The 18,205-nt window shown below is 41.0% G+C and overlaps 1 protein-coding gene across 4 annotated transcripts in view; it reads left to right on the forward strand.

Moving 5' to 3' along the window:
- ANKRD6 (ankyrin repeat domain 6) overlaps positions 1-18,205 on the forward strand; it is a 110,103-nt gene that overhangs the window by 39,778 nt on the left and 52,120 nt on the right. For all 4 annotated transcript variants that reach the window (XM_086743336.1, XM_086743334.1, XM_086743337.1 and 1 more), the window contains one exon: positions 15,522-15,677. The gene's annotated coding sequence lies outside the window, so the exon portion shown is untranslated. The remainder of the gene's footprint in view (positions 1-15,521; positions 15,678-18,205) is intronic.

Raw genomic sequence — 18,205 nt, forward strand, 5'->3', positions numbered from 1 at the left:
GTCTCTTGCCTCTGCAGCTTCCAAGATGCTGTAGGTTTATTAGGAACCTCTAACACTCCTTATTTGTGTGATGTTTCCCTATAATTCTCCTTCTCTCTGTCGCTCTTTGTGCCAGATCCTAGCTCCATGTGCCAACTGCCTGATGCAGCCAGGGACTGCTGGCTCTTGCCACTGGAGATGTCCAAACCTTCACACAACCCTGCTGATTTCGGGGGTCCACACCCCTGAGAGGTGACTCTGTGCATTAGGTGGTTGTCAGCGAGGGCATGAAAGAAATATCTGAGAGTTCATCCAAGAGATTTATGGATATGAGTGCAGACTGGCTGATATCTTTACTCATCTTCTGAAATAATTGCTTTGGAGGACACAGGTAGTTCAGAAGAGGATTAGTTGGTTTACTTACAGCAAGATCAGACACACCGGGAGATGCGCCCTTCTTCCCCACCCCCAATGGAGCTGGAGCTCTTTGTTGCCCAGATTACTGAGAATGAGATCAATCTGGGCTAAATATAATCTTCTATGATCCTGCACAGGGGGTTCCTTCTCCACCTCGCCTCTCCTAGGTTGCAGGGTGGGCTTGTTTGGAAACCAAATGGAAGGTAGTAAGATGTGAAGCATCCAAGATACTAAGAAGAGACCTTGCAGGGACAGGAGCAACTGCTCTTGGGACCCCTTAGGATCAGGGGAGCCCACTCTCCACTGAGACGTCCCCAGTGGGTTGTCGGCTCTGAGGCAGTGCAAGGAAGTAAAGTCTCTTTGACTTCTGGAAATAATTTATTTCCCTCCTGCTCATTGTAATGAATGGTACCTTCTGTAATGTACTGGTAAACCTTGACAGGTAGCAATTACAGTATCTCGTGTGTTTTGATGAAAGTGTCTAATGAGAGAGATATATCCTGCATAGATAGATAGATACATAGGAATATTTGTATACACATGTTTGTTTGGTTTTTTTCTTTTTTTCTTTTTCTCCCCCCACCCCCGCTCTGGTGAGAAGGTGGTTTTGCTCCATAGTAGGTGATTAGTAGAGGGCACAATACCTGCGCTGTAATCTCTGTTTTCTTCAGTTTTGGTTGGACTTTGGCTTTGGAGCTTGCAGCTGTCTAACTGTGGTGATGGTGCAGGTGTTTGCTATGCAATGTGCAGCTTCATTTGAGAAATATTTTCTGGTCCTGCTTTAGTCTTTATTCTTTTGAACGTCTTTTAATTGACTTGGAAATAGTGATTTAATGAATGTTGTTCTTTTAACTGTTTCATATCAGGTGTTAGAAATATGTGTATGCTCCATTCAATAAGAATTTTATTTGAGTGTGTTGAAAGTTACTTGATACGTACTATGTGAAAGGTTTCAAAACCTTATTAGCTAGTCTTGTGTTTCTAAGATTGTGTGGTAGAATGGAGTTGGTACTGAGTTTCTTCAAAGTATACTTTGACATACAGTGTCAAGGATAACTGAAAAACAAAACCTCAACCCTCTCAAATGCACCAAAATAAAAAATGAATAGTCAATGAACTATCAAAAAGAAAAAAGCTACACTGAATAGATATTTATGAAAATACAGTATCTGACTATAGATATACTATCAGACAATAAATTGTCAAATTTTACTATGAACTTTATGTTTTGTTGCAAATTGTTGTGCCTTTATCATCACTAGAGTTGCTGAGCTTTCACATTTCTTAAATCGCACGTAAAATTAGTTCTTTAAATTAAATCAGTTCCTCCCAATGCCTCACTTCAATGCCAGTTGAATCTGCTGCTCAGAAAACCCTTTTGGACGTAAAAGCCCAGGCCATGTTGGGTTGTCTTCAGAAGGTGTAAAGCTGACAAAAATGTATGTTGCAGTTGTGGGAGGTTTTACTCCTGGGGCTAACTGCCAGAACTTCAGTCCAGCCATGTGCCCAGTTAGCTGGCTAGTATTGATCGGATGTTGAGAATGATTTCCTCTACGGTTGGGGTGGATTTACAAGTGTCCTGCTTCACCCTGGGCTCATCTAGTTCCCTTGCCACGGACCAGAGCTGTAGACATCCTGGGTACCTGAGGGCCTGCTGGCTGCTGCACCTCTTCCCTGCTGTGGAGATGGTAGGGCAGATGTAGGATAACCTTGTGTAACACTGCAAGTAAATATTTGTGAAAAATACGTGGACATTTAAATCCTCTTAGCGTCCTTTTTGCCTGTTACTCCATCGCTGGTTTTGGTTTATGGAATCACATCCAGAAATTCCCTACAGTTATCTTACATCAAGGAAATTTTAGTTATGCATTGTTTTATGTTACAGCTAAATAAATATTTAAATTTCTTCATTAACTACTACATGCCCATGCAGCAATCAGAAAACCTTAGGACCTGAGTAGAAGGGAGAAAACTAGAGTACTTCTCAGTACCTGGCTTCTTCATTACATGTAGTTTTTTTTCTGCGCTCTGTTTTTGTACGCATCTAAAATCATTGTGCTTATTTTGATTGTTATCAGTAAATAGAAAAGTCTTACAAAGAACCGTACAGCTACTTAATTGCCTTCTTTCTCTTTCGTTCTGCAAAAATACATGTCTGTCACTATGTATACACCATCCAAGTCAATAGAGGCTTGATCCTTGTCTGCATGCAAAAGGGAAATTGCCCTGCAGGTGAACAGAATACAGGAGTCAGTCAATATCTGCCTTAAGCTTCCTTAAACATTTGTAAGAGTAAAACCTTTGACACATTTTGTGGTTGAAGACCTTCGTGTCAAATGGAGTTATGGGTTTTCTGATTTTTTTTTTTTTTTCATGTGCACAAATGACAACAAAAATAACGACTGCTGACTGTATCGTAGAAATATATGTTCAGAGGGTACATAATTAATAAGACCTTGTAAAGTAATTGGTGTGCATAAAAACCCACAAAATGACTTGAAATTATATATTTTTTATTTTGAATGTTTTCTTTTCAACTCCTGACTTTCTTTTTTCCTTTCTGGTGTTTTTTTATAGGAGCTGATGACAATATTGTTTTAGAGAGCAAACCTTTTTAATCACTATTTTAATCATCACATGTATTCTTTGTGGTGAGATCTGATAGGCTAACCTCAAAATAGTATGCTTATTGGTTCCTCTCAAAAGAAGAAATAAAGCAGAAGATATTTGGGATATGTTTAGTTTTGTTTTGCAAATATCCCAGTTGTAGCTATCCAGTTGTGTTATGTGATTTTGAACCTTTTTTTTTTCCCTTTTTATTCCTACCCAAGATGTGGAGCAGGCTGAGCAGGTATGCAGTCACAGGCCAGGAACAAGCAAGTGTTCTTTCAGACAGACCTGCCAGCCTGTCCAGATGCATCTGTGCGTCTTCTCTGAGCTGCATCTCTGTGGGAAGACTGAAGATGAGTCAGTAGTGGCAAGACAGTGGGAACCACTACCGAAGCTGAATCTCATATAGAATCATAGAATGGTTAGAGTTGGAAGGGGCCTTCAAAGTTCATCTAGTCCAACTCCCCTGCAAGGAGCAGGGACATCCCCGACAAGATCAGGTTGCTCAGAGCCTCATCCAACCTGGCCTTGAACATTTCCAGGGATGGGGCTTCCACCACCTCTCTGGGCAACCTGTTCCAGTGTTCTATAACTCGCATCGTAAAAAATTTTTTCCTAATATCTAATCTAAATCTACCCCCCTCTATTTTAAAACCATTACCCCTTGTCCTATCACAACAGGCCCTACTAAACAGCCTCTCCCCATCTTTCTTGTAGGCCCCCTTGAGGTACTGCGGAGCCTCCTCTTCTCCAGGCTGAACAGCCCCAACTGTCTCAGCCTGTCCTCACAGGAGAGGTGCTCCAGCCCTTTTATCATCTTCGTGGCCCTCCTCTGGATCTTCTCCAGCTGGTTCATGTCCTTCTTGTGTTGGGGGCTCCAGAACTGGACACAGTATATTTGGGTCTCAATATCCAAAACTGAAATGGGACTAATCTAGTGACCTTATATACATATATGGCAAGTATGCATGTTAGTTTATATTAGATGAGCAAAAATAGTTCCTGTATTTGCTAATATATTTTAAACATGATGATTTAGAATGAATATGAGAAAGATAAGCAGGTCATTTTGTGAAGTCTTTCGGGTGTTACTGAAATGTCAGGCTGTTCAGTTTTGGACACTTGACCCTTAAGCCAACCTGACTCTGTTGGACTCTCTTCTAGTCAATGGAAAGAGAAGTATTTCCTCCAGAGGGATATTCAGAATCTCCAAATTAAGTGCCTAGTCTGCGTTGCTTTCTGTCTCTGTCTCCATAAGTGTGCTCTGCAGTCAGCGAAGAGGATTGGGCTGGGATTCCTGTGGATGTGCTTCCCCTATCCCTTGTCTGTCCCATGGGGTGATGGTTTGGGTTCCAGTGTAGTGGTGAGGGAGAGAGGTGGGGCAGCACGGACATCAGATTCTTCAGTTACGGGATGTAATTGAACGGAGAGGTTTGACAACTTGTTCATTTGTTTGAATTAATTCGTAAATTTGGCACTCCTAAAACTCCCCAAATTTTAGAGGAAGCTTGAGTAAGTGACATTTTGTAAGCTAGCCATTCTGTTATCTAAAGAACTCTTCTGTTTTCATGTGGAGGGCGCCTCATTCCCACGGTCATACTGCTCCACAGCCCTTTGTTCATCTTTGCCTCTCTTTTTGCCCCTTTTGGATGGAGGGACATAAATCTCCCTGTCTGAAACGTCTAGCTAAAATGTCAGGGTACTTACTGAAACAGGGATGCAGCAAGTTACGTTCATCATGAAGAATTTAAACAGAGAAAAATAAACTAATCCAGCAAGTTCGTAAATACAAAGATATGTTTTCCTGCAAGAACCATGACGATTCTCTGGTGTCTGTGCATCGTAGACCGTTACGGTATCTGGTTTTATTGTGTGTGCCTTACAGTGACTGTGTAGTTACCTGAGTTAGCGTTCCTTTGGCAGCCGTAACTTTGAATTTACTTTTATGTGCTTAAACTTCTCCTCTAGTATTTCTCCCTTTTTTCATTTGATGTCCTTCTGAAAAGCAGTAAATAAACTATTGAAAGAGAAGGAAGGACGATGCAATGGAGAAATGCCATAATTCAGTTGAATGCATATTTGAATTGAAAAGAACTGTTCTTTTTAAAATTCGTGTTTTGGAGCTGTATCACAGGCTGGCAATCCTGTTCACTTCAAAGAATGTGGGGATTTTAAACAGCAGACATTAAACCCAGCAGAAAGAATTCTTCAGTGTGTTGTGTTTTAGGCGGAGAAGATCCACAGATTAAATGTTCTGAGATCCAAAAAAGATCCTATATTCGGAGATCGAAAAAATATCTTAGAGGTTTAAATCCATTTGCAAATATGAACAATAGCAAACCTTACAGCTATCTGGGTATCAGGAGCTGGAGTGAAATCCAAACCCCATCAAAGGTAACAGCAAATTGCCTGTGACTTAATAGGGTCAAGAATCAGACTTATTTTCTACTTAAGGTTTTGTAGTATGTGTAAGATTAGATGTACTCAAAGTGGCAGAAGGAATGCCTTTGCTGCTTAAAGATGTTAAATGATGGAGAAATGAACAGTGGTTAAAAGGTGCTGGGAATCCCGTAGCCTGCAGATGGGAGCTCAGGGCTATAATTACAGTTCAGAAGACAGTCTACAGACAATTTTAGCTCTTTCTGTAAGAAGATGGAAGCCTTGGAATAGCAAAGTACTTTCTTTAATGGATGACCGGTTTGTTGTTATGTATGGGGCTCACACCTGTCTAGAGGTGTGTGAAAATTAAAGGTGAGCTCCCTTTGTGATCAGAGGAAGAGGCCAGAAAGAACCTGGGATGCTCATCCTGTGACTGCATTGCAGCCATTTCTCTTTCTCCATTGACTGTGGAAGGAAATTAAATTAGTCTAAGCTGAATCTTTTAGAAGGTTTAAGTTACCCGAGGTGTATCCAGCATGTTGACTATGGAGGCTTTGAGAGGGACATGTATGCCTCCAGTTAAGTCAAAGAATTTGAGGGAATAACTAATGCATTGCCTGTAGATAGTACAAAATAGGAGTATAATCAGTGGGAGTAACAGGGAACTGCAGAGAATTGTCTGAAGTCCCCAAGGTTGTGTCTTTTTCCTTCCCCCTTGCTCCTGGGTGGGTCAATAGAAAGGGAGAGCAGTTGTGTAATGGCGTTTTTGCCCATCACTGTGTGATGTTTGTTTGACACATGCAATTTACTTGGGAAAGCTTAAGTAGCCTTAATAACAGAAAACCCCAGCAGAGCTGACACTAATGGTCTCCCCCGTTGTCAGTCTCAACAGAGAGATTAAGAACCGAATGAACAAAGAGACCAAATTACCATTCCCCTCTCTGAGTGTTGCCACATGAAGACAGGTATGAATGAGCCATGACACTGGGTCTTTGGGCAGACTCTGGCTGTCCACCATGTACTGGAACAAGAGAGGGTTTTGCCTGCACTTTCAATTTAGCACCATTACTGAGGGCTGCTGCAATGTCACCCAGTCCAACTTTTCTACACAAATAGTCAAGTCCAGTCATCTTGAAAGAAATTCAGTATCTTGTGCCCTGTTAATGCATATTATTGAATACTCTTCAGACCCTAATAATCCAATGCACTGTGATAAACCTAGCCCAGCTAGATCTGCCATTTTTTTTTTTCTACCCAGTTTTGCTCAGGCAAATCATCTTTTCTTGGCCAAAACTCTCAGTGAAATGTAACAGCACAGCTCTGTGGGTTGTGGACCCAGAGAGAGATGTGCCCCCACTGTGTTCGGTTCAACTTGCAAAAATGTCTCAAGGAAAATGCATCATCTGTTTGTGCTTTCACTAAGAGTTTGGAGAGACTTAGTTTATATATATATTTAAGTACTATCTATGAATGACTAAACACTTCCCTTTCTGAGGGCTTTTCCTTGAATATATTATAAAGTACATGACAGCTGTATTTTGCATCCCTTCTATAGGACAAGTTTGTACAATCAATCCACTGTTCAGTTAAAAAAAAAAATTGCTGCTGCATATCTTGTCTGTTTTTTTTTGTGGCCACTGCGTGGAAGGCTTTAATTGTGACTCACTTCTCAGTAATATTGGCCTTTTTTTTGGGAGTGTTGCTAATTTTCTGTTTCTATAGCATGGCAGACCAAAAATTTCTGACCATTAGCAAGTAAAACAAACGCTTTTCAAGAGGAGATTAGGTGGGCTTTACCAACGTGGGATTTGATCTGTGAAGATGATTGTGAAAAGTAGACCCTCCACCTTACTCGGTGTCAGTACTGAGGAAAAGCAGATCACCTTTCTGTGAACAGGTGATTTTCTAAGATACTGCTGTGCTGGCAAATCAGTTGTTAAACATAAACCAAACATGTATCCCCTGGATTTAGAAGATTAAAAACTTGTATGGCATCAGTATCAGTGTTGTCTAGCCTTATCAGTCTTTGCTTTATAACTCATTGTGTTTTCCAGTATTACTTACAATACTTTGCCAAGTATACCAGGTGAATGGTGGAGCTCAACGTACTTACATTTCAAAGGTAATGAAATAGATAGCTTGCATTTTATTAGCTGATTCCAAGTATATGAATGCATTTAATTGATGGTTCTATAGAGGAACAATCCTACTCTTATACAATATAATGACTAGTATTTATGTGGCTAAAGTATATTTAAGATGCATTAAAGTGATGGGGTTTTTTTGACTAAAAATGGATTTGTACAGCTTTGTTTTTCTTTGTGTATACAGCATACAAATGAACTCTGTACATCAGATTCATGCAATATTTAATCTCAAGTGATGTGTTTGACACTTGTAGCAGCAGCTCAAAGATGTGGATAGCTGTATTAGTGTTTTAGAGTCACGCTTTCTTAAATTCTTGTCTTACTGTGGTAAATTAAAGTTTTGTTGTTGGTCTCCAGCAATTACAATTTGCTCCGTTATATCACAGTTACAGTGATGTTTTTTAATCTGTTAGTGCATGTATCAAAAACGTGGGGGGGGGGGGGAGAAAAAAAATTGTTTTGATAATAATTATGAAAAATAATTACTACCCTGATGGTACCAGAAACAGATTTTTCAACACACAGCTAAGACTCTGGGAGTAAATTAAAATCTTTTAATTGTTTCTTTAAAATACGTCCTCCTTACAGTTTTTTTTTCTGCCATTTTTGTGCATTTTTTGTTTGTTTTCAAACTGCCTTCCGTGGGCAGTAAGTCAGGAATTAGTGTTTTGCCCTTTGGCAGCGCAATGTCTGACCATGTTTCCACAAATGCATCCAGAGTCAGTGCCTTTACACCAGTAGTTTCCAGCAACCACTTGTAGGTGCATTGTGAGCTAGTTGTACATTTCAGAAGTATTTTGCAATGTGTAAATGAAGTGATAAAAGAGGAAAATGTCTTGTTTGATCCACTAAATTGAACTGAGGCTCCATAAAATAACATGCTGATCCGAATCTCTGCAATGAAGGGGAGGCTGTGAGGAGCTCGGGGGTTCTAGCATAAAGGAGGGAAGGAAAACTATTGTGTTAGCAAGCAGATTGAGTGCAGATGATTGACAGGAGACGGGCTTTGAGATGGAGGCATGAAAAGATTGAAGCAGAACAGAGAGAAGAAAAAGAACATCCCAGAGAGACAGTAGCGTCTCATAAAAATGGCAAGTGAGATTCTTTCCTGTTCAGTTGGGTTTTTTTAATGTTTTAAATTATTTTTTTAATCTTTGCTTTTATTCTTAATACCTCAGTCATAATCTGATAAAAAAACCAGGATATACTATCTCTGCCTCTTCAGATGTTTTATAAAATTCATGCTGAAAACTGCCTCACATATACAGATCAAACTATATTTATTCAAATGTAAAGGAAGCACCTTGCAGTAAGAAAATCAGTCTTACCGTTATTGTCCAAAACTCTAGCACAGTGGAAGATGAGGTATGAATAAAAAGGAATTCAACTCATGAGCTCCCAATTGAAATTCATAAGTGTGGAAGAGAGAGGCTGAATCTGATTTCTTCTCTGGGAACTCTCTTTTCTGGCAGCCTACAAGGATGGAAACCAGCAAGCAGTTATAAAATAAATTTCTGGAGAGAAATAGTTCAAATAAGTGGACTTTGAAAGGAAAAGTCTGTTAAAGAAAAACAAATTTTCTCCTAGTGCCATTCTCCTTTTGCAGTGTGAAGTACCACAGCACTGTTCTGTCATTCTTCAGCCATCCTGTTTACACGAATGAACATAGCAGGGCAGCTTTGCTCAAACTTCCAGTTTTGGATTCTTAACAGCAGGTCAGGCAAAGATTACAGTTTTTCTAGACACTGAGGAAGTTTGGAAACATTGACCTGGCCAAATGGAAGGCCGCCTGAATTTTGAAGTCCTCACTTTTTGTGTGATGACTGGTGTGGAAGAAATAGATACTGTCCATGTAGGAGTCAGGCTCAAAGGTGACCTGCAAAATAACATGTATTCTGTATTTATTCAGCTATACCATAGAAGACATTAAAATATTAATTTCCAACTACATGTTTCAGTTTTCTGTGTATCAGTGTGAGCTCCCAGTATGGATTTAATGTAAGTTGGAAAGATTTTGTAGCCACTTTGCTTGGACTTCAGAGGTGGAACTGTTACGAGTTTACAATAAACTGCTTTTTCTACCTCAAAAAAGTGACAGTGTTAGACCTGCTTTTAATAGCAAGGTTTTTCCTGGTACTGGATGGGGCTGAGCAGGTGGATTTGTTCAGCATTTTGGCTTTGTTTACTGTGCTGAGAAAATTTTCATTTTTTTTCAGTTGCTTGGTCTTTGGTAAATGCCGTGATAGAAATACGGAGTTATTTTAAAACCACCTTGAGAGCTGATAATGCTGAGGGAATGTTACAGCTAATAGCCTGCATCTTATTAATATCATGGATTATTCACTTTTAATCCCTGTATCTGTTTCTAATACTTGGTGCAGTAGTTATCACCAAAGAACTGAAAAGATAGGTGCTTTCTTCTAAAAATAGAGTTGAGCTTATGTTAATGTGCAGCTATGCCCTGCAAACGGTGCAAAAGTGCCATCCCTTTTATCCTGCAGGCTGGTGTCTTTCTGGCATTAGAGCCATACTTTATTGACAGAAATTAATTAACTCCCAACTCTTTCTAACGATGGGAAAACACTGTAGAAACTGCGCTGGTGTATGCATCTGGAGCATATTTGTTAGTGAAGCTGCAATTGTGAGGAAAAGTTTTGTTCTCAGTAAAGGCACTGAAAAAACAGAGACTGTAGTGGTAGAAGAGGGGGAAAAATTGACCTTTGCATTGCAGCTGTATTTGCTGTTCAAAAAGCTATTAGAAACACTGTTATTTTATTTTTAAATTGAGCAGGTTTAAAATAGATTCAATGAGACCTATTTCACCCTCTGGACCCTTTTCTTTGAACTAAGTTTCAGCTTGTAAGTAGTCTTTAACAAATAATGTGTAAATTAGCAGCACATTGTGGTAATTTCATAAATTGCAGCTGTGTTCTAGATATTAATTGCCAGATGAACTCTTTATGTAGATGTAAAGTTACTTTTGTTAGTATACAGGTTCCAAGGAGTACAGGTAAGAAATAAGATGCTCAAGTCACAAATAACTTCCCTTTATCTGCTGGTCACGTTCCCTACTAGTGTAGTGCAGTATGGAGTTTGCCTTATTCACAGCAGAAGCACGCTGCTGGTTTATATGAAGCGCAGTGTCCACTGTAATGCTCGGGTTCCTTAGCAGGGCTATTGCTCATCTGGTCAGTTCCCAGCCTGGACTGGGCCATGGACTATTCTGCCCTGGTGCAGAACTTCACACTTCTTCTTGGGGATCTACATTGGCTCTGTCCTGAAGGTTGTCAAGGTTGATGGATCAATGCTACTTTCTAGCATGTCAGCCACTCCCCCAATTTAGTGTCATTCACGCCAATGATGTATTCAGTGCCATCTTGGGGTCATTGATGTTAAACAACAGCTCATTGTTTCATTGAGTATGGATGGGCTAGCTATTAGTGATTTACCTTCTCATCCTGCACGTGCTGGGATGTGCATTCCATGAGGATGTGCTCCATGTTTTTTCCAGGGACTGAGGTAACCAGACTGGCCTGTATTTCCCTGGGTCCTCCTTCCCATCTGTCCCATCTGAACATGGGTATAACATTACTGTTTTCTAGTTGTAACAGACATCTTCCACTTCACCATGGTTTTCTGCAACGGTAGAGAAATGATCAACCAGCTCTTTCAGCATGGATGATTCCCATCCAATCCATGCATTTGCGTAAGTCCTTGCCCTCTTGCTCCCCTGCTGTTGGTTGCTGCTGTCCTTCCCAAACTGCGCTGGTACGCACACGGGTCTGGCAGCAGGCTTTGCCTGTGAAGACTGAAGGGGAAAAAGGGGTTCAGTACCTCAGGCTGTCAGTATCTGGCCATAGGCTGGATTATCTGTCAGTAGGTTGTCTTCTCCATTCATTAATGAGCTGCAGTTTTGAGAGGAACAGCAGTTCAGCAAGGCGTGTAAGTAGCCTCTCCCAGAGTAAAAATCAGAGTTTTCTAAGCTGGTTACCAAAACTCAGATACGTGAGTTTGCAGTTCAGAGACTTGGGAAGTTTTATTTGATTTCCAACTTGCTAAGTACCAGCATCAACTTCTGTTACACTATAATATGGATCCCTAGAGACATGTGCTGTACTATAAAAGAGCTGGAGTAAATGAATAACAATGAATAATTCTTTTTACATCATTTGTGAAAAACGGCCTGCATTTTGCTTTTCATCGCTTAGTCCAGTGACAGTAAGTTAATCCACAGATACTTATGGTGTGGTAAGGGAACTGAAACATTATTTAACTCTTCAAGCATCATATACACAGGAACTTAACAACCAACATTCCTATTAGTTGCAGAAACTTTTAAACAGTTAGTAATGACTTAAATTATACAGCAAAGGATAAAAGGAGTTGAACTTAGGTCTTGTAAAATTAATCTTTTGGCATCCGTGTATCGAGTTACAGCTTAGGTTCAGTGTTACTGCATTTTGTATTGTCAACAGCTTGTGTTTCAGTGGACCACTCTGTAAAAGGAAAGAGAAGAAAGCCAGATTGGACTATTTTTGTTAAATTGTAGTCTGAATGGAATCACTGCGGTGGTTGAGTTGAAAGCCAAAATCAAACTGCCCCATTTAGTTTTGTTCAGCTGAACTTGCTTGTCCTTAGGCATGCTGCCTGTCTGGCCTGACCTCGCGTGTGGCACAGCTCCACGCATCCAGCAGCCCGCCTGGGTAATGGGAGGACGCGCAAGAGCCGGCGTTTGGGTTTTGCCCTGTCAAGCTTTGTACACGGGACGCGAAGCTCACAGGTCTTGATTCCCTTCCTGAGCTCCTTCCCAGAGAGGTCATGGTGTTGCACTGTCTACTGGTAGAAATAGTGCCGAGCAGGGTCCTGCTCAGGAGCCTCATTGCCCAGGTGCAGCCCGGGACTTGGGTCCCTCTTCAAGTGTGGTGGTGGTGGGGGTCTTCCTGTCATGCTCTCTCACACCAAGTGCTTTCTGGTGTTGAGACTTGGTGCATCAAAGCTGGAGAGGCTGGGGTTTGTGCAAGTGCACATTTGGGTCCAGCAACCAATGTGTGTCTGCTTTACTTTGATTTGGACTGTCCGGCCTGTTGATACAACCATCCTTCATGTTTGCTTTAGGCCTTCAAGACATGAAGATGGTTTTACATCTGATTCTTCTGCTATTGCCTGACTTCTGCTGGCTATCAGTAGGTGTTATTTTTGGTACTTACTCGTGTGATTACTAGCAGGTCAGAGTCCACTTGCAGAAATAAAAGTTGAAACTTGAACAAGGAGTTTTAAGCATAGCATCTAAACTACCTATTGATGTTAGGGTCTTCAATCCACCTTAAAAAAAAAAAAAAAAAAGGAAAAAAAAAAATCAGGCTTCTACCTGAGTTTGTTAATGATAGTAAAGGTTCACAGAGGACCTTCTCTATTTTCTTATAAGAAAGTAAATGCCTAACATGCATCTTGAAGTGTACTGGGGAAAAAGTTTCATCCAGGAGAGGGATGTGAGGAAGAGGAGGAGAGATGTATAGCTATTTTATTCTACTTTAAGTAATACTAGTAAGGGAGTTTTTTCCCAAATTTTTTCTTTTAAAAATAAGAGAATTTGTGATTTTCAGAGAAAGAAGGAGTGGGAGCAGTGAAATAAATACAAGGGACTTAATTTCAACAAACTTAAGGGAAGTGGTGTTCATATTCTGTGGGAATGATAAGGATTTTGAGACAGGAAGAATGGTTTCCAGACAAGGTAATTTAAAATTTTGCCTTTGATGCATTGACACTGGAAAAAAAAACAAAAAAAACAAAACAGAGAAACTGTGGAAAGCACAGCTATGGTAAAAGCTGTAAGAAGGGATTAGATGAGCTCTGGAGATCTTTCTCAGGTTTCCATTTCTGTGATTCTAGCTTTAGCCAAATCTTTTTGCACAACATCTTGTACATGGCTATTAATCGTTTACCTGTAGTTCAGATACAGTTTATTTATTTTGTTCTTTGTATTTCAATTTATATTTTTAATTAATATGAAACAGAAAGGTGTACTTGCAAGACAAGGACGTTGTCACTGACAACATAGTCAGCAAAACACTACTAGAAGGTGAAGTCACAGACATAACTAGAGGTTAGTTTCCCAGTACTGTTCTATATTATCAGGTTTTTTGTACATAAACACATCTGATCTGAATGCATTAGGAAAAGGGCAGGAAAAGCAGCTGAATTATGTGGAGATGTTAATTTTTAGGAAAGGGGGAATTAGTAGGAAAGAGGTCTTTCAACAGCATTTGCTAATTGAAGTCACTGAACTGGCATTTTGGCAATGATTTCTGCTTCGGAGATCAAGAGGGATTATTTATTCTTAGCAGTTTTCTGTCTGCAGCTCTCAAAAGTTCAAGCAGGCCAAGTGACTTCCATCATTTGTGAACATCGTTGAACAAGTAGTGACATCGCACTGAGATGGGAGGGTTCATTTTCTGGCCTGTGGGGCCAGGCACCGCCAGGCAGGCTGTTTGGTCTCCTCTCTGACCATAAGGGGAGGAGATGGCTGCTGCTCCACTTTTGTTTAACAAAAAGGTTCATTTGAAAAGGCATCACTGTTTAAAATAAATAAATAAATAAATAAATAAATAAAAAGACCCTATACAGGTATTAACTTTTTATAAGATGCATGTAGGTTTACTTGAAGCACGTGCTCAGCATTGGCGTCGTATGTTCTTTTGCAGCCTTTCTCTCACCTGTATGTGAGAATGGTGAAATGCACCTGGTCCTCACGTCCGTCTCCAGCACTGGCCTAAAGCAGATACCTAGTGAAGCACGCAAGAAGCGGGCAAGCGTGGAGTGATGCTTTGCTAGAACACTCCCCGCGTTTGCTAGCAGTGTTCATATGAAGTGTTTCTTATCTTTGCTGGATGTAAGAGGTGGGGCAGGGAAGCTTGCCATTGTTGAAGTGTGTTTCTGTAGCATGTAAGTGGGCTTCAGAAAGAGGAGGGAGTCACCTTTCTCCCCGGTGTGGTCATTGCCGTTTAGAGGCAATAATTGAGCACATCATTTACTTTTATGGCTTGCCCGGTTTTAGCAGCAGCCCAGTCTCTGGCAGATCCTTTGCCTCTACTGCAGGGATTTTAGGAGGAGAGTAAAAGTCCATTTCCTCCTTGTTAAAGGGGCAGCTGCTCACTCTTCCTCTGTGCCCTGAGGAATCTTCTACAACTTACTTCTCTACAGAGGTACGGAGCTGCTACCTTCAGAAAGGAGACCACCATGAGCCCTCAGCCCCTCCACCCCTGCATGCCTCAAGGGCTGAATTTATGACCCGGGAGTAGTAGAGACCTGCTTGTTTTGGCAGTGCAGGCCTGTCAGTCTCCTCATCTACTCACGAATACTGCTAACACAGCCTGTCTGGAGTTAAGAGGGGATATGCTGCCTTCAGAAAGGGTGCAACGACAGTTACGGCAACCAATATCCTGGAAAAGCAGCAAGGAAGAGGAGCTAGCGGGAGTATTTGTGTAAAGAGAACAAGAGAAGGACCACAGGCTGAGAATGGAAATGTTAGTGAATACACCTAATAAGTTCCCACAGCCAGAGAAAAATCTTGCTTGCATCCACCCAGGTGCCATGGCTGAAACGGGCTACCTGGGCTGGGGTGACAGCAGGATGTGATGGGGAAGGTACCAGAGACAGAAGCAGAACAAGTCCTTTTCCTGGATTTGATTGATTTGTTGTGTGATTTCTGGGAAGGTACGAGGTCTCTGTCTCATTGCCCTTATTCGTATAATTGTGCCGCTCTCACTGCTTTGCATTTTCAGAGATCGGTGAGTGAGAACCAAGTTGGAGGGCCACGTTTTGAACTTGTTTCGTTTATAGTGGGAAGCAGCTGTGAAAACCTCAGGAGGAAATAGCTGGGTTTGCCCAGGTGTATTCGGGCAGCCGAATGCTGCAGAAAGCACTGGTGTTAAATTTCTGGACTCCTCGGTCTGCTGTGACACTGTTTATGATGTGTTTCTCCTCACGCAGGAGCAGTGTACCGTGCCGTGGTACAGAGACTCGCTGTTGCAGTCAGCGCAGGAAAAGACTGAAGCTGGCGTCCCCATTGTCCCCGGCCAGAGACTACTGTGCAAGGCACAACTGTGAAATGTTCATCAGAAAAAACTGAGCAGTAGATCCTTAAGAGTGAGTAAAAAGCAAATCTGACTTTATATATATTTTTTTTTTTTCCTAAAATGTGTTAACATAATGCCATGCAGAAATTTATTTGAAGATGCATTAAAGTTCCTGGGTAAATACAGAGTGGGAGGAACTCGGTTTTACCTGTGGTGCCAGGTTAGGGTATTTATCTCAGATTGCTGTGTCCTTTGGAGTATGTAGTTCCTCACCTCCTCTGCTGTCAAGTGTTCTATTGAGATGGGATTTCCCTGAGCAAGAGGCTGGCTCCTAGGAAGGAGAACTATTTTGGCAGAGAAAAGATTACCTGAGAGGGACCAGCTTCTGGAGCTCATATGAAAGCTGCACAGGAAAGTGTCTGGACAGTTATATCAAGAAAGGAGATGTCCTGTTTTGTGGGCCAGATTCATCTGCTTAAGCAGGGGAGCTGTGTAGGGATGAAGAGGACAGTATCCTGACCTGCCTTCTCCAGGACGCCAGTGGACAACCACAGTTTTCAAAGGCAGAGAGAGATAGATAACATCTTCAGAATGCTTTCTGCGGTTTTTTTGGTGATTTTCAATTGCGTTTTAGTTTCAAATGTGAATGACTGTGTTCAGAAACCCTTTGCAAAGCTCATTCTTAGGTATCTTGTAGGTTGTAACTCTAGCTTTTAAGAGATGAACTTGGAGACCCAAAGAATTGCATAGTCAGTGGGATGCTACAGAGTATGAGGAAGTGGCTGGGCAGGTTGCAGGGAGGTGACTCCAGCATCCAGGCCTTGGCCAGCTGTTTGAACCTGGATACTACTCCTGCCTTTCCGCAACTGAAAGAGGTCTGCTTGTGGAGCCCATCACTTGAGACACATCACCTGTGCTCTGCCCAGCCCCATCTGGGAGAAATGCCCGGGACTGAATGATTGATTGCCTTCACAACAGCCCAGGGAGTTCCTTTTGTGGAGTGCTTGACCAGCTGGGATATTTGTGTAAGGTACATACATTATACGTTGTTAACTTGTTATGCATGATACAGCAATGCCGTTTTCTGAACCTTGAGTGAAAGCAAGCTGCGTGTCTTCTGCTATCTTTAACAGTTAAAGAATGAATGTTAAAATGAAATAGTATTGCTTGACTTACCAAGGTACCCACAATTCTGATATACCTGAAAGGAAAAAATCCAAACCAATCTTTACTATAAATCTCATAATTAAAGCAGTGGCAGACCGAGCAATATGTTGTTAGAAAAGCAGATTGCAATTACTTGTTTTATTTATTCAATTTTTACTTAAAATCATGGCTATATGAGTACTTCAGCAGGATAAATGCTCAGGTACAGGAAAGCATTGTGAGATACTGTATTTTTGGATAGATGGAGCTTGTAATGCTTTTTGTGGAAAATCTGTGTTTTTGACAACTTACATGGGTGTGCATACAGTGCCTACCACTTCCCGGTATGCAAACCAGGACTGCAGTGGTGGATATGGAGAAGAAGATGAAGGACCAAAATCTGGAAGCATAGTTCCCTAAAATCTTTAGCCTCTGGAGTTCTCAGTGTTAAAAGCCCAAACACTTTGTAAGAATGCTCAAAATTCCTTAGAAATTAGATCTGTATTTCTACATACTTGTACGTATGTGCATCCATATATAGGTATGTATGTGTAAAATAGTATTTTCACCTACATGTATGTGAGTGGATAGGGAAGTGGAGAAGTGTTTTATTGGAGTCAGAAAGACTGAAGGATGTAACTCTAATATTCTTTAACTGATAAATTGCTGATCGATGTAGAAACCAGCTGCAGGTCTGTAACATACATACATATATATATATACATACATACATATATATATGCGTGTGTGTATATATGTAAATGTGATATACACAGAGAGAAGAAATAACTTGGCTTTCTCCAGTCAGCCTCCTTTATGTGAGGGGTAGCTGCATCTAGGGGACTCTGTGAGGATTTTGAATAAGTTTTGTGATGATGGTTGGGTTTTTCAAGCAAAAGTCGTAGCCCGTCTGCCTGGAAGGGCCCATCCTCTGCAGGAGAGGCTTTCCATGTGCTAAGCTGTTTTATTGTTTCTGAGAAATAAAGCAGTCTTGATGCTGGAGGATGAGCTGGGCTTGTGGGATCATTGCCAGAAGCAGCTTAGGGCTTAGAAAATAAAACCTGAGACGGTGGCATGATTTCTGAAGTCCGTGCAAAAGATAAGTCATTACTGAGATTTGCTGATACTTTCTGCACCAGTTGTTTTTTGCATTTCTTTTCCAGACTGCGTGTTTTAATTCTAAATATATCATGGTGATTTACTGTTGTCAGGAGATGTCATGGTGAAGTCAGGCACATAAAAGTCCTCTAGCAAATTGCAGAAAGCTCAGTGTTTCTCACAGATACTGTGGACAGGATTCATTTAATCTAACTTTGGATGTTTATAGTGCTGTATCCAACATGATGTTTAATGAGGTAAGTAATTTTAGAGTGTGATTCATCTGACAGTTGAAATGTACTTTAGGATGACACGGATCATGTCCTTTGTTGACCGCAAAGGGATCCTAGCTGA

This window comes from Chlamydotis macqueenii, chromosome 3 (genome assembly GCF_036417535.1).
Source record: "Chlamydotis macqueenii isolate bChlMac1 chromosome 3, bChlMac1.mat, whole genome shotgun sequence".
Taxonomy (NCBI): domain Eukaryota; kingdom Metazoa; phylum Chordata; class Aves; order Otidiformes; family Otididae; genus Chlamydotis; species Chlamydotis macqueenii.